At 39.5% G+C, this 13,803-nt stretch overlaps 1 protein-coding gene and 1 long non-coding RNA gene across 6 annotated transcripts in view; one reads left to right on the top strand and one right to left on the bottom strand.

Moving 5' to 3' along the window:
- LOC113893995 overlaps positions 1-13,803 on the bottom strand; it is a 371,757-nt gene that overhangs the window by 141,737 nt on the left and 216,217 nt on the right. Inside the window, exon 5 of one of the 4 annotated variants that reach the window (XR_003511424.1) lies at positions 3,895-4,301. The exons of the other annotated variants lie outside the window; for them this stretch is intronic. This is a non-coding gene — a long non-coding RNA (uncharacterized LOC113893995). Of the gene's footprint in view, positions 1-3,894; positions 4,302-13,803 lie in introns of those variants that run through there. 4 annotated transcript variants of the gene reach the window in all.
- SYNPO2 (synaptopodin 2) overlaps positions 1-13,803 on the top strand; it is a 204,167-nt gene that overhangs the window by 131,910 nt on the left and 58,454 nt on the right. The gene's annotated exons all lie outside the window — the stretch shown is intronic.

Raw genomic sequence — 13,803 nt, 5'->3', positions numbered from 1 at the left:
ATCTCCTTCCCTCTACTCCATCCGCCCAATACAATTGCGTCATATTTTGTTGAATCAATATCTAAGGCTTGTATTATGAAGTTAAGCCATAGAGTATGCTATGAGTACTTTTTCTTTTCTTTCACAACTTTTTCTTCTTAGAATTAACAGCTATCTTTCTTTTTTAGTTTGCTATGTATTTATCATTAACTCACCCCCAAACTCTCTGTATCTGTCTAAATAAACCTTATGATATTTTAAGACATATTAGTAACTCTATCAATATTATCTGTTTTGGAGACATCTTGCCTAGAGTCTTCTGACCTGTTCTGATTTGGACTGGTAGCTCTTTTTGCCAGGTTTACAGCTAATTCCTGGAATCTCCCTTCTCAATCATCCTGAAGATTCACTTTCCTCTCTTTTGAGTTGATTCTTTATTTCCTAGATTCCATGTCTCGGTTTTTCTTCCTCATTTTCTTGACACACTTTCTCTAACTGCTTCCTAAGAAAGAGTGATGGGAGCTAGGTTTTTTGAAATCCAGTATATTTGATACTGTTTGTATTCTACCCTCAAACTTCTAAGCTGGAAATACTTCTCAGAACTGTGAAGGTCTCAGTCTATATTTTAGTTTCCCATGCTCTTGTGAAGTCCAAAACCATTCTGATTTTTTCATCTCTCGCATGTAACTTTTTCTCTTGGAAACATAAGTTTTTTGTGAAATTTCAAATTACATGCCTTGGTTTGGGTGTATTTTCATCTGTTGTGTGGGTCCTTTTGAACTAGAAAGCATGAACTTCAATTATGGGAAATTTTCCTGAGTTACTTATTTGATAATTTATTTCATTTATCCTCTTTGTTTTCTCATTCTGAAATTTGTTATTTATACATTGAACTATTAGTATATGTTATCTAATCTTCGTAGCCTTTTTCTTCTGTTTTCATCTGTGTCTTGCTGTTTAAACCTGTTAGTTTTTAGGATACTCTAGAAAATTTCTTCAACATTATAAATTCTTTACTGAGCTGTGGTATTTTTAATTGCCGAGAGTCTTTCTCATTCTTTTCTGTAGCATCCTGTTTCTGTTTCATGAATTCCATATCACTCTGGAGATACCACTGACAAACTTTTTGATGTTTCCCCCTCCCAGCATAGTTGTCATGTTTGCTTCTTGCTTGTTTGGGTATCTCTTGTAATAGAAATTTTCCTTAGGTTAGAAGACCAATTTCTTGCTACAGTAAGTAGGTGAACAGGTGGGGCCATTTCTTGGCAAAGCTCCTGGCTAATCAGAATCTCCTACTTTCCTTCTAGAAGGGTATAAAGTCCAGATGCCAGAGTTCTAGGAGCCGAGGCAGAAATGTGGCTGGGGCAGGGGAGGTTGTCTTAAGATCTAGTGGTTAATCTTTCACGTAAGCTTCCATTTTCCCTATGGCACACCCACCGTCAGCTGTACCTGGTGTCCTGCAAGGGTGAATAAAGGACATTTGCTTGGCGTGGAGTAGGAAATGATATTGGGAGGTTCTCATGTCTTTTTTTTTCAACTAGTCTTCCTGTTTTCATTCCTGCCCTCACCGTTACTTCAAGAGAGAACTGTTCCCACAAATTCATGACTCATTAAGGAATTCTACAGAACAAATTATGTTGTTTCTTGGCTTTCTCCATTCCTGACTTAGAAGTCAGTGTTCCTGGGTCTGCCTGTCTGTAGAACTATTAAAAATCAATTTTCTTTATAACCAAGGCAAGTTTTAAAACAGAAAATAAATACCTTTGGAAAATAATATGTGCAAGGAGCACATACTGAACAACTAAATCATTGTTTTGAAATAACATTAACACCAAGCTAGTCTAGGAACACATATCCAGTTGGAGCATTCAGCGACTATAATTATTATGTTCTACAAAGAGAATGAATTGTTTGATAGCAAAAAAAGCATCAGCCCACTGTGTGTCTATGGAGGGAAGGTGGGTTGTCTGAGCCTTTAACCAGAGGCCCTGGGGCACCAGAAAGGCAAAGATGTCCTCTTCTTTAGCAAGAGAAAGCTCTGAGCAGAGGGGAAGGGGAAGCAGCAACCCACTCCAACCACACTCACCCTGACACTATCAGCGGTACAATATACAACTTCTTAAAGAGAAGAAAATGTGAAGGTGTGAAAGTTGATGTCCTAACCAGTGCCTTTTTTTATAGTTTACAATATATAAAGAAAAAAAGATTCTTATGGAGAAGTTGTTCAAGATGGAATCAGAGTGTTCATTGAAAAGAAATATGACAAATACTCTTAGGAACAGAAGTGGACTATATAGGTCTTTTCAGTTCAGTTCAGTTCAGTCGCTGTCATGTCTGACTCTTTGTGACCCCATGAATCGCAGCACGCCAGGCGTCCCTGTCCATCACCAACTCCTGGAGTTCACTCAGACTCACGTCCATCGAGTCAGTGATGCCATCCAGCCATCTCATCCTCTGTCGTCCCCTTCTCCTCCTGCCCCCAATCCCTCCCAGCATCAGAGTCTTTTCCAATGAGTCAACTCTTTGCATGAGGTGGCCGAAGTACTGGAGTTTCAGCTTTAGCATCAGTCCTTCCAAAGAACACCCAGGACTGATCTCCTTGCAGTCCAAGGGACTCTCAAGAGTCTTCTCCAACACCACAGTTCAAAAGCATCAATTCTTCGGCGCTCAGCCTTCTTCACAGTCCAACTCTCACATCCATATATGACCACAGGAAAAACCATAGCCTTGACTAGCCGGACCTTTGTTGGCAAAGTAATGTCTCTGCTTTTGAATATGCTATCTAGGTTGGACATAACTAGAATACAAATTATCCAGGAAATTTGTGTTCAGTAACCCAAACATCAAAGAAATTTCTGGCTGTGAAAAAAGTTTTAATATCTGAAATTCCATAACTACTTCTTTGGTTGTAAGCTCTAAAAATGTTCATGGAAGCCTTGGGGTTTACTAAGAAAAGCCATGTGACTGCCAAGTACTTAGGCAGTCTTATAAAGAAAATAAAAGAATGTTTGGGGAAAAAATATGACAGCTTCAAAATCTAAGGTACTTATTCCATCAAGAAATGTCAATAATCAAAGATGAAACTAATAAATTAGAGACCTAGTGAGCATCACTAATATCTGTATATAAATAAATGAATTGAATTTTAGGTAATCCTCCCCAAATATGATTGTTATTTATTTTAAAATTTCTATTATAATACTCATAATATTTTATTTTTATAATAGATACATCTGGTGGTAACTATTTCATTTTGTTAACAGCTTTCCCATTTAGCTATAAGAGCCAGGGTAATCTGCCATAGCCAGCATATTGCCACACCCAGACACTGTCTCCCTAATTATCATGTCTTTCAATCTACATTTATTATCAACCAAGCTTTCCTTTATTGTGTGCTTGTAACAATTTTTGTGGCCACCTAGATTATTTCATATTTTTCTGGTCCTCTTAATATTTTGCCTTGTTGCTTCACTGTTTTATTCTTTTTTCAATTGCATTCATGGACTTCTAGGGATAACAGACATCACATTAAGAAATGCATTTGGCTTTTTCTACCAGGTAGAAAAATGTCGTATACACTGTCAAGTGGCTGATAGACATTTCTCTTCACACACACACATGAAAAGAAAGATAGAGAGAAGCCAGAATATTCCTAAAATATACCAAAAACCCAAAGGTATATGAGAAGGTGGACTTTCAGGAGGCACTAGTGGTAAAGAATCTACCTACCAATTCAGAAGACATAGGAGATGCTGGTTTGACTCTAGTTCAGGAAGATGCCCTGAAATAGGAAATGACAACCCACTCCAGTATCCTTGCCTGGATAATTCCATGGATAGAGGAGCCTAGTGGGCTACAGTCTTTGGGGTTGCATAAAGCTGGACATGGCTGAGCACACACACACACACATGTAAATCAGAAGGCACACTTCTATTTTACTAGTAACATTTTTTTAATGGAGGACATGGGAAAACGACGGTCATACTAATATTTTTAAAAACTGAAAGTAATACCATTTTATCTGAGAGTTTGGTTTTTAAATTACTGAACAATAGAGAGTGAATAAAGTACTTAGATTTATATCTATAAGCCTTATGTGACATAAGCCAAAATCTAGATTTCACAATGCGTTCATCATTTTATAAGCACACAATTACCTTGCTCAGAATCAAGTTCACAATTCAATTTGGACTTTGTTCAGCACAAAACAGTATTGTACTCATCACCAGTGTCAGGCTATCCGTGGCCCAGGTCTTCTACATTCTTCAATCTTGGCTCTTCATGCAGAAGTATCAATTCATGTTTCCTCCAATCGTATTTTCCTATGGATTTCAATTTTTTAAATACTGATTTTGGGGGAACATATGGACCATCTGGATTATACACTTATATGCTAACAATATTACCTCATATTTTTACTATGTATATTTTGTTTCAAGGGCTATGCTTACTTGCTTACTGCTGTGCTTACTTGCTCAGTCGTATCTGACTCTTTGCTACCCCATGGACTGTAACCTGCCAGGTTCCTTTGTCTGTGGAATTTTGCAAGCAAGAATACTGCAGTGGGTTGCCATTACCTCTTGGAGAGAAACTTCCTGACTCAGAGATCAAACCTGTGTCGCTTGCATCTCCTGCATTGGCAGGTGGGTTCTTTACTGCTGCACCATCAGGGAAACCCCTTCAAGGACTATAGACATGTCAAATATAAATGCGTTAGTAAAGGAATCTGTCAGCAAAAACAAGACCAGGAGCTGCCTGTGGATCAGATCATCAAATCATTATTGCAAAACTCAGACTTAATTGAAGAAAGTAGGGGAAACCACTAGACCATTCAGGTATGACCTAAATCAAACCCCTTACAATTATACACTGGAAGTGAAAAATAGATTCAAGGGACTAGATTTGATAGACAGAGTGCCTGAAGAACTATGGACAGAGGTTTGTGACATTGTACAGGATGCAGTGATCAAGACCATCCCCAAGAAAAGAAAATGCAAAAAAGGCAAAATGGTTGTCTGAGGAAGCCTTTCAAGTAGGTGAGAAAAAAAGATAAGTGAAAGGTAAAGGAGAAAAGGAAAGATAAATCCATCTGAATGCAGAGTTCCAAAGAATAGCAAGGAGAGATAAGAAAGCCTTCTGCAGTGATAAATGCAAGAAATAGAGGAAAACACTAGAATGGGAAAGATTAGAGATTTCTTCAAGAAAATTAGAGATACCAAGGGAACATTTCATGCAGAGATGGGCTCAATAAAGGACAGAAATGGTATGGACCTAATAGAAGCAGAAGATATTAAGAAGAGGTGGCAAGAATAAACAGAAGAGCTATACAAAAAAGATCTTCATGACCCAGATAATAACAATGGTGTGATCACTCACTTAGAGCCAGACATTCTCGAATGTGAAGTCAAGTGGGCCTTGGGAAGCCTCACTACAAAGCTAGTGGAGGTGACGGAATTCCAGTTGAGCTATTTCAAATCCTAAAAGACGATGCAGTGAAAGTGCTGCACTCAATATGCCGGCACATTTGGAAAACTCAACAGTGGCCACAGGACTGGAAAAGGTCAGTTTCCATTCCAATCCCAAAGAAAGGCAATGCCAAGGAATGTTGAAACTACCACACAATTGCACTCATCTCACTCGCTAGCAAAATAATGCTCAAAATGCTCAAAATTCTCCAAGTCAGACTTCAACAGTACATGAACCATGAAATTCCAGATGTTCAAGGTGGATTTAGAAAAGGGAGAGGAAACAGAGATCAATTTCCCAACATATACTGGATCATAGAAAAAGCAAGAGAATTCCAGAAAAACATCTACTTCTGTTTTATTGACTGTGCCAAAGCCTTTGACTGTGTGGATCACAACAAACTGTGGAAAATTCTTCAAGAGATGGGAATACCAGGCCACCTGACCTGCCTCCTGAGAAATCTGTATGCAGGTCAAGAAGCAACAGTTAGAACCAGGCATGGAACAACTGACTGGTTCCAAATTGGGAAAGGAGTCCATCAAGGCTGTATATTGTCACCCTACTTATTTAACTTATATGCAGAGTACATCAAGAGAAATGCTGGGCTGGATGAAGCACAAGCTGGAATCAAGATTGCCCTGAAAAATAGTGATAACCTCAGATACGCAGATGACACCACCCTTATGGCAGAAAATGAAGAGGAACTAAAGAACCTCTTGATGAAAGTAAAAGAGGAGAGTTAAAAAGTTGGCTTAAAAGTCAACATTCAAAAAACTAAGATCATGGCATCCGGTCCCATCAGTTCAGTTCAGTTCAGTCGCTCAGTCGTGTCCGACTCTTTGCGACCCCATGAATCGCAGCACGCCAGGCCTCCCTGTCTATCACCAACTCCCGGAGTTTACTCAGACTCACGTCCATCAGTTCATGGCAAATAGATGGGGAAACAGTGGAAACAGTGGTAGACTTTATTTTCTTGGGCTCCAAAATCACTGCAGATGGTGACTGCAGCCATGAAATTCAAGGATGCTTGCTCCTTGGAAGAAAAGCTATGAATAACCTAGACAGCATATTAAAAAGCAGACATATTACTTTGCCAACAAAGGTCCATCTAGTCAAAGCTATGGTTTTTCCAGTGGTCGTGTATGGATGTGAGAGTTGGGCTATAAAGAAAGCTGAGTGCTGAAGAATTGATGCTTTTGAACTGTGGTGTTGGAGAAGACTCTTGAGAGTCCCTTGGACTGCAAGGCGATCTAGCCAGTCCATCCTCAAGGAAATCAGTCCTGAATATTCATTGGAAGGACTGATGTTGAAGCTGAAACTGCAATACTTTTGCCACCTGATGCAAAGAACTGACTCATTGGAAAAGGCCCTGATGCTGAGAAAGATTGAAGGCAGGAGGAAAAGGGGATAACACAGGATGAAATGGTTGGATGGCATCACTGACTCAATGGACATGAGTTTGAGCAAGCTCTGGGAGTTGGTGGTGGACAGGGAAGGCTGGTGTACTACAGTCCATGGGGTTGCAAGGAATCGGACCCAACCGAGTGACTGAACTCAATTGAACTGAAAGGAATCTGTGAAAGTGCATCTTAAATGTACACTCAATCACAAGAAATCTCTTTTCACATCATTGTGAATAACAAGTAGATTGGGTCCATCAACTGTAATTGTTGTCTATGGAGAATCTGCAAGAAACATCATTATGAGAGACAGAGGAGGCAGGAGGAGGGGAGGAGTGGATAAAAGGATAGAAGGATAAAAGGATAGAAAGATGAAAGGGTGGGGGCAAGGAAGGATAGACAAATGAAAGACAGAAATGGGAGACTAAATTTTGCAGCAGATAATGTAACAGCTTTCCACTTCAGAGAGCTTTGTTCAGGAACTCTACCATAAACATCTTCATATGTTTCAGAGTATAGTACTTTGCACATACTGTGTGCTTAATACACAATTTGTTGTTGGATTAAAACAATCCTCATGGGTTCAGTGCCCCTCTGACTCCGATGATTCTCTATAGTTATCAAGGCATGTCATATAACCAGCCTTTTAAGATTGAGGTTCAATTGCTAAGTTCTTCCTGTTCTCTGGAGCCAGCCTGGGGAAGGCAAGCCCAGAACAGTCCCTGCTCCTGGAGACAACTCAGTACTTGGTGAAGCAAACTCTTAATGAAAGCAAGTCTTAGCAAATATAAATGTGATCAAACAGTAAAAGAGATGTGTTACTATGAAAGATGGATGCCAAACCATTTCACTTCAAAAAAAGGTATTGATTTGATATTTTCATTCAAATTCAGATTGTTTCATGAGAAGAGGAGGAGACTCAGTATCACTTAAATTTTCTTTTACAATTTGTAAAATTAGTCAAGCCCTGATTTGAATAAATTAACATGTTTTTTCTTTCCTTTAAAAGCATAATTTATACAGACTGTTCTGTAGTGTGCTCAATTACACCAAATGATTTTATACTGAATCTTAATTGATTAAAATACTTTAATGCATTTATTTGTCATTTGACTGTTCCATTTCCTTCAAATATTAGAAGATGCCATATTATGCTCAACTAATTTAATTAACGTGGAGATAATTTTTCCTGTAAAACAAGGCTTGGTAATTCCGTTTCTTTGCTTCAGGTTTGTGTAATAATAGAGAGGAAATGGAAATGTCATCATATTTAGTTTCAAATGAAAATCAAGAACAAATGGAAATTCCTGTCTTTAGCATGTTAAATTTTATGAGCAGATAGAGAATACAAATTACAGCTGAAGTAATAAAAATTTGAATGTGCTGTTATATTTGCACTATGCATTTAGTACAAGTATTGTCAAATGGTACTTGGAATTTTCATATGGCGGGGGGCTACACAGAGTAGTGCCTGCATGATCTGCTGAAGGGGTGATTTCTGGATTATAGTTTTCCCCATAAGTGACCTTTAGCTGCACTCTAGTTTATACTATGTTTATCACTTCTAATCCATAAAGTCTTGATTTTGGATCATCTCAGTTTTCAGAACCATAGAATTTATACAGTTAAAGTTCAGTTCAGTTTAGTCGCTCAGTCATGTCTGACTCTTTGCGACACCATGAACTGCAGCACACCAGGCATCCCTGTCCATCACCAACTCCCACAATCTACCCAAACCCATGTCCACTAGTTGGTGATGCCATCCAATCATCTCATCCTCTGTCGTCCCCTTCTCCTCCTGCCTTCAATCTTTCCCAGCATCAGGGTCCTTTCAAATGAGTCAGCTCTTCACATCAGCTGGCAAAAGTATTGGTGTTTCAGCTTCAACATCAGTCCTTTCAATGAACACGCAGGACTGATCTCCTTTTTGATGGACTGGTTGGATCTCCTTGCAGTCCAAGGGACTTGCAAAAGTCTTCTCCAACACCAGAGTTAGAAAGAATCAATTCTTTGTCACTCAGCTTTCTTCACAGTCCAACTCTCACGTCCATACATGACCACTGGAAAAACCATAGCCTTGACTAGACAGACCTTTGTTGGTAAAGTAATGTCTCCGCTTTTCAATATGCTATCTAGGTTGGTCATAACTTTCCTTCCAAGGAGTAAGCGTCTTTTAATTTCATGGCTGCAATCACCATCTGCAGTGATTTTGGAGCCCCCCAAAAATAAAGTCTGACACTGTTTCCACTGTTTCCCCACCTATTTCCCATGAAGTGATGGGACGAGATGCCATGATCTTAGTTTTCTGAACATTGAGCTTTAAGCCAACTTTTTCACTCTCTTCTTTCACTTTCATCAAGAGGCTCTTTCGTTCTTCTTCACTTTCTGCCATAAGGGTGGTGTCATCTGCATATCTGAGGTTATTGGTATTTCTTCCGGCAATCCTGATTCCAGCTTGTGTTTCATCCAGTATTTCTTGTGACGTACTCTCCATATAAGTTAAATAAGCAGGGTGACAATATACAGACTTCACGTACTCCTTTTCCTATTTGGAACCAGTCTGTTGTTCCATGACCAGTTCTAACAGTTGCTTACTGACCCGCATACAGATTTCTCAGGAGGCAGGTCAGTGGTCTAGTATTCCCATCTCTTGAAGAATTTTCCACAGTTTGTTGTGATCCACACAGTCAAAGGCTTTGGCATAGTCAATAAAGCAGAAATAGATGTGTTTCTGGAACTCTCTTGCTTTTTTGATGATCCAGCAGATGTTGCAAATTGATCTCTGGTTCCCCTCCCTTTTCTAAATCCACCTTGAACATCTGGAAGTTCATGGTTCACATACTGTTGAAGCCTGGCTTGGAGAATTTTGAGCATTACTTTGCTAGTGTGTGAGATGAGTGCAATTGTGTGGTAGTTTCAACATTCCTTGGTATTGCCTTTCTTTGGGATTGGAATGGAAACTGACCTTTTCCAGTCCTGTGGCCACTGCTGAGTTTTCCAAATGTGCTGGCACAATGAGTGTAGCACTTTCACAGCATCATCTTTTAGGATTTGAAATAGCTCAATTCCATCACCTCTACTAGCTTTGTTTGTAGTGATGCTTCTTAGGGCCCACTTGACTTCACATTCCAGGATGTCTGGCTCTAAGTGAGTGATCACAACATTGTGATTGTCTGGGTTGTGAAGTACAGTTCTGGGTTTTTTGTACAGTTCTGTGTATTCTTGCCACCTCTTCTTAATATCTTCTGCTTCTGTTAGGTCCATACCATTTCTGTCCTTTATTGAGCCCATCTTTGTAGGAAATGTACCCTTGGTATCTCTAATTTTCTTGAAGAGATCTCTGGTCTTTCCCACTCTACTGTTTTCCTCTAATTCTTTGCATTGATCACTGAGGAAGGCTTTCTTATCTCTCCTTGCTATTTTTTGGAACTCTGCATTCAAATGGGTATATCTTTCCTTTTCTCCTTTGCTTTTTGCTTCTCTTCTTTTCACAGCTATTTGTAAGGCCTCCTCAGACAGCCATTTTGCTTTTTTGCATTTCCTTTTCTTGGGGATGGTCTTGATCCCTGTCAGCTGTACAATGTCATGAACCTTTGTTCATAGTTCATCAGGTCCTCTGTCTATCAGATCTAGTCCCTTAAATCTATTTCTCAATTCCACCATATAATCATAAGGGATTTGATTTATAGTTAAAAGGACATGCTAAAAAACCTGAAAATAAAGATCATAAACTCATTTTCACAGTCTCCTTGAAAAGTATGGTTATTTTGAAGCTCAAAAGAGTTACCACAATCTCTTGGAAGAAGTCACTTAATAAAGATCTGTCTTTAAGTCACTCAGCCTCACACACACACACACAGAACTGATTGGCCCCCAACATATTTCCTTAAAGTATTGTATAGAAAATAATAACAGGTATCAAATAACAGGCTTCAAAATTCCCTGGGAAGTTTGTTAAAAATGCACATACATAGATCCTAGGTGCTAAGATTTGGTTTTTGTGGAAGAGAGGGGAATAAAAACTGGATTTTTGCATTTCAAAATTCCTCTCCAAAGTCTGAAGTTCCTGAAGGTTATAAACCCCTGTCCTAGAGGGCCATCACTGGTTGACAAGCCTTTAGTACAGGACAGTCTTGAATCCTAATGTGTATGTATATGAATCACTGGGGGATCTTAAAATGCAGATGTTGGTTCATCTGGGTTGGGGGATAGAATTCTGTGGTTCTAACAAGTCCCCAGGTGGCTCCAATGTTGCTTGTCTGTGAATCTCACTTTTAATAGCAAAGATGGGATTTTTCTAGACATTTTGTACGTGAGCTAACAGGTATTTGTTTTGAAGTATTCTACAAGATGCTGCTGTTGCTATTTAGTAGCTACGTCATGTCCAACTCTGCGACCACATGGACTGTAGCCCGCCAGGCTCCTCTGTCCATGGAGTTTTCCAGACAAGCATACTGGAGTGGGTTGCCATTTCCTCCTCCAGGGAAACTTCATGACTCAGGGATTGAATCTGTATCTATAGTATCTCCTGCATTGGCAGGCAGATTTTTTACCACTAGCACCACCTGAGAAGCCCTTATGTTAATAAATGAGTATTGTTTAGTCCCTAAGTCAGGTCCGACTATTTTGTAAACCCATGAAATATGAACTTCCCAGGTTGGTAGGTACCAAATATGCTACTGGAGATCAGTGGAGAAATAACTCCAGAAAGAATGAAGAGTGGGAGCCAAGGCAGCAACACCCAGTTGTGGATGTGACTAGTGATGGAAGTAAAGTCCGATGCAGTAAAGAGCAATATTGTATAGGAACCTGGAATGTTAGGCCCACAAATCAGGGCAAATTGGAAGTGGTCAAACAGGAGATGGCAAGAGTGAACATTGACATTTTAGGAATCAGTGAACTAAAATGGACTGGAATGGGTGAATTTAACTCAGATGACCATTATATCTACTACTGTGGGCAAGAATCCCTTAGAAGAAATGGAGTAGCCCTCATAGGCAACAAAAGAGTCTGAAATGCAGTATTTGGATACAATCTCAAACACAATAGAATGATCTCTGTTCAATTCCAAGGCAAACCATTCAGTATCACAGTAATCCAAGTCTATGCCCTGACCAGTAATGCTGAAGAAGCTTAAGTTGAATGGTTCTATGAAGACCTACAAGACCTTCTAGAACTAACACCCAAAAAAGATGTCCTTTTCATTATAGGGGACTGGAATGCAAAAGTAGGAAGTCAAGAAATACCTGAAGTAGCAGGCAAATTTGGCCTTGGAGTACAGAATGAAGCAGGGCAAAGGCTAATAGAGTTTTGACAAGAGAATGCACTGGTCATAACAAACACCCTCTTCCAACAACACAAGAGAAGACTCTACACATGGACATAACCAGATGGTCAATACCAAAATCAGATTGATGATATTCTTTGCAGCCAAAGATGGAAAAGCTCTATACAGTCAGCAAAAACAAGACTGGGAGCTGACTGTGGCTCAGATCATGAACTCCATATTGCCAATTTCAGACATAAATTGAAGAAAGTAGGGAAAACCACTAGATCATTCAGGTACGACCTAAATCGTATCCCTAATGATTATACAGTGGAAGTGAGATATAGATTCAAGGGATTAGACCTGATAGAGTGCCTGAAAAGTATGGACAGAGGTTTGGACATAGTACAGGAGGCAGGGATCAAAACCATTACCAAGAAAAAGAAATGCAAAAAGGCAAAATGGCTGTCTGAGGAGGCCTTACAAATAGCTGTGAAAAGACGAGAAACAAAAGACAAAGGAGAAAAGGAAAGATATACCCATTTGAATGCAGAGTTCCAAAGAATACAAGGAAAGATAAGAAAGCCTTCCTCAGTGATCAATGCAAAGAATTAGAGGAAAATAATAGAATGGGAAAGACTAGAGATCTCTTCAAGAAAATTAGAGATACCAAGGGTACATTTCATGCAAAGATGGGCTCAATAAAGGACAGAAATAGTATGAACCTAACAGAAGCAGAAGATATTAAGAAGAGGTGGCAAGAATACACAGAAGAACTATACAAAAAAAGATCTTTATGACCCAGATAATCACAATGGTGTGATCACTCACCTAGAGCCAGACATCCTGGAATGTGAAGTCAAGTGGGCCTTAGGAAGCATCACTACAAACAAAGCTAGTGGAGGTGAATTCCAGTGGAATTCCAGTGTGGAATTCCAGTTGAGCTATTTCAAATGCTAAAAGATGATGCTGTGAAAGTGCTGCACTCAATATGCCAGCATATTTGGAAAACTCAGCAGTGGCCACAGGACTGGAAAAGGTCAGTTTCCATTCCAATCCCAAAGAAAAGCAATGCCAAGGAATGTTCAAACTGCTGCACAATTGCACTCATCTCCCACACTAGCAAAATAATGCTCAAAATCCTCCAAGCCAGTCTACAACAGTATGTGAACCATGAACTTCCAGATGTTCAAGGTGGATTTAGAAAAGGGAGGGGAACCAGAGATCAATTTGTAACATCTGCTGGATCATCAAAAAAGCAAGAGAGTTCCAGAAACACATCTATTTCTGCTTTATTGACTATGCCAAAGCCTTTGACTGTGTGGATCACAACAAACTGTGGAAAATTCTTCAAGAGATGGGAACACCAGATCACCTGACCTGCCTTCTGAGAATCTGTATGAAGGTCAAGAAGTAACAGTTAGAACTGGTCATGGAACAACAGACTGGTTCCAAATTGGGAAAGGAGTACGTCAAGGCTGTATATTGTCACCCTGCTTATTTAACTTATATGCAGAGTACATGATGAATACTGCTGGAGTAGATATAGCACAAGCTGGAATCAATACTGCTGGGAGAAATATCAATAACCTCAGATATGCAGATGACCCCACCCTTATGGGAGAAAGTGAAGAAGTAAAGAGCCTCTTGAAGAAAGTGAAAGAGGAGAGTGAAAAAGTTAGCTTAAAGCTC

Source organism: Bos indicus x Bos taurus, chromosome 6 (genome assembly GCF_003369695.1).
Source record: "Bos indicus x Bos taurus breed Angus x Brahman F1 hybrid chromosome 6, Bos_hybrid_MaternalHap_v2.0, whole genome shotgun sequence".
Lineage (NCBI taxonomy): Eukaryota > Metazoa > Chordata > Mammalia > Artiodactyla > Bovidae > Bos > Bos indicus x Bos taurus.
The sequence above is the reverse complement of the archived record's forward strand: the minus strand, read 5'-3'. Positions and strand labels throughout refer to the sequence as shown.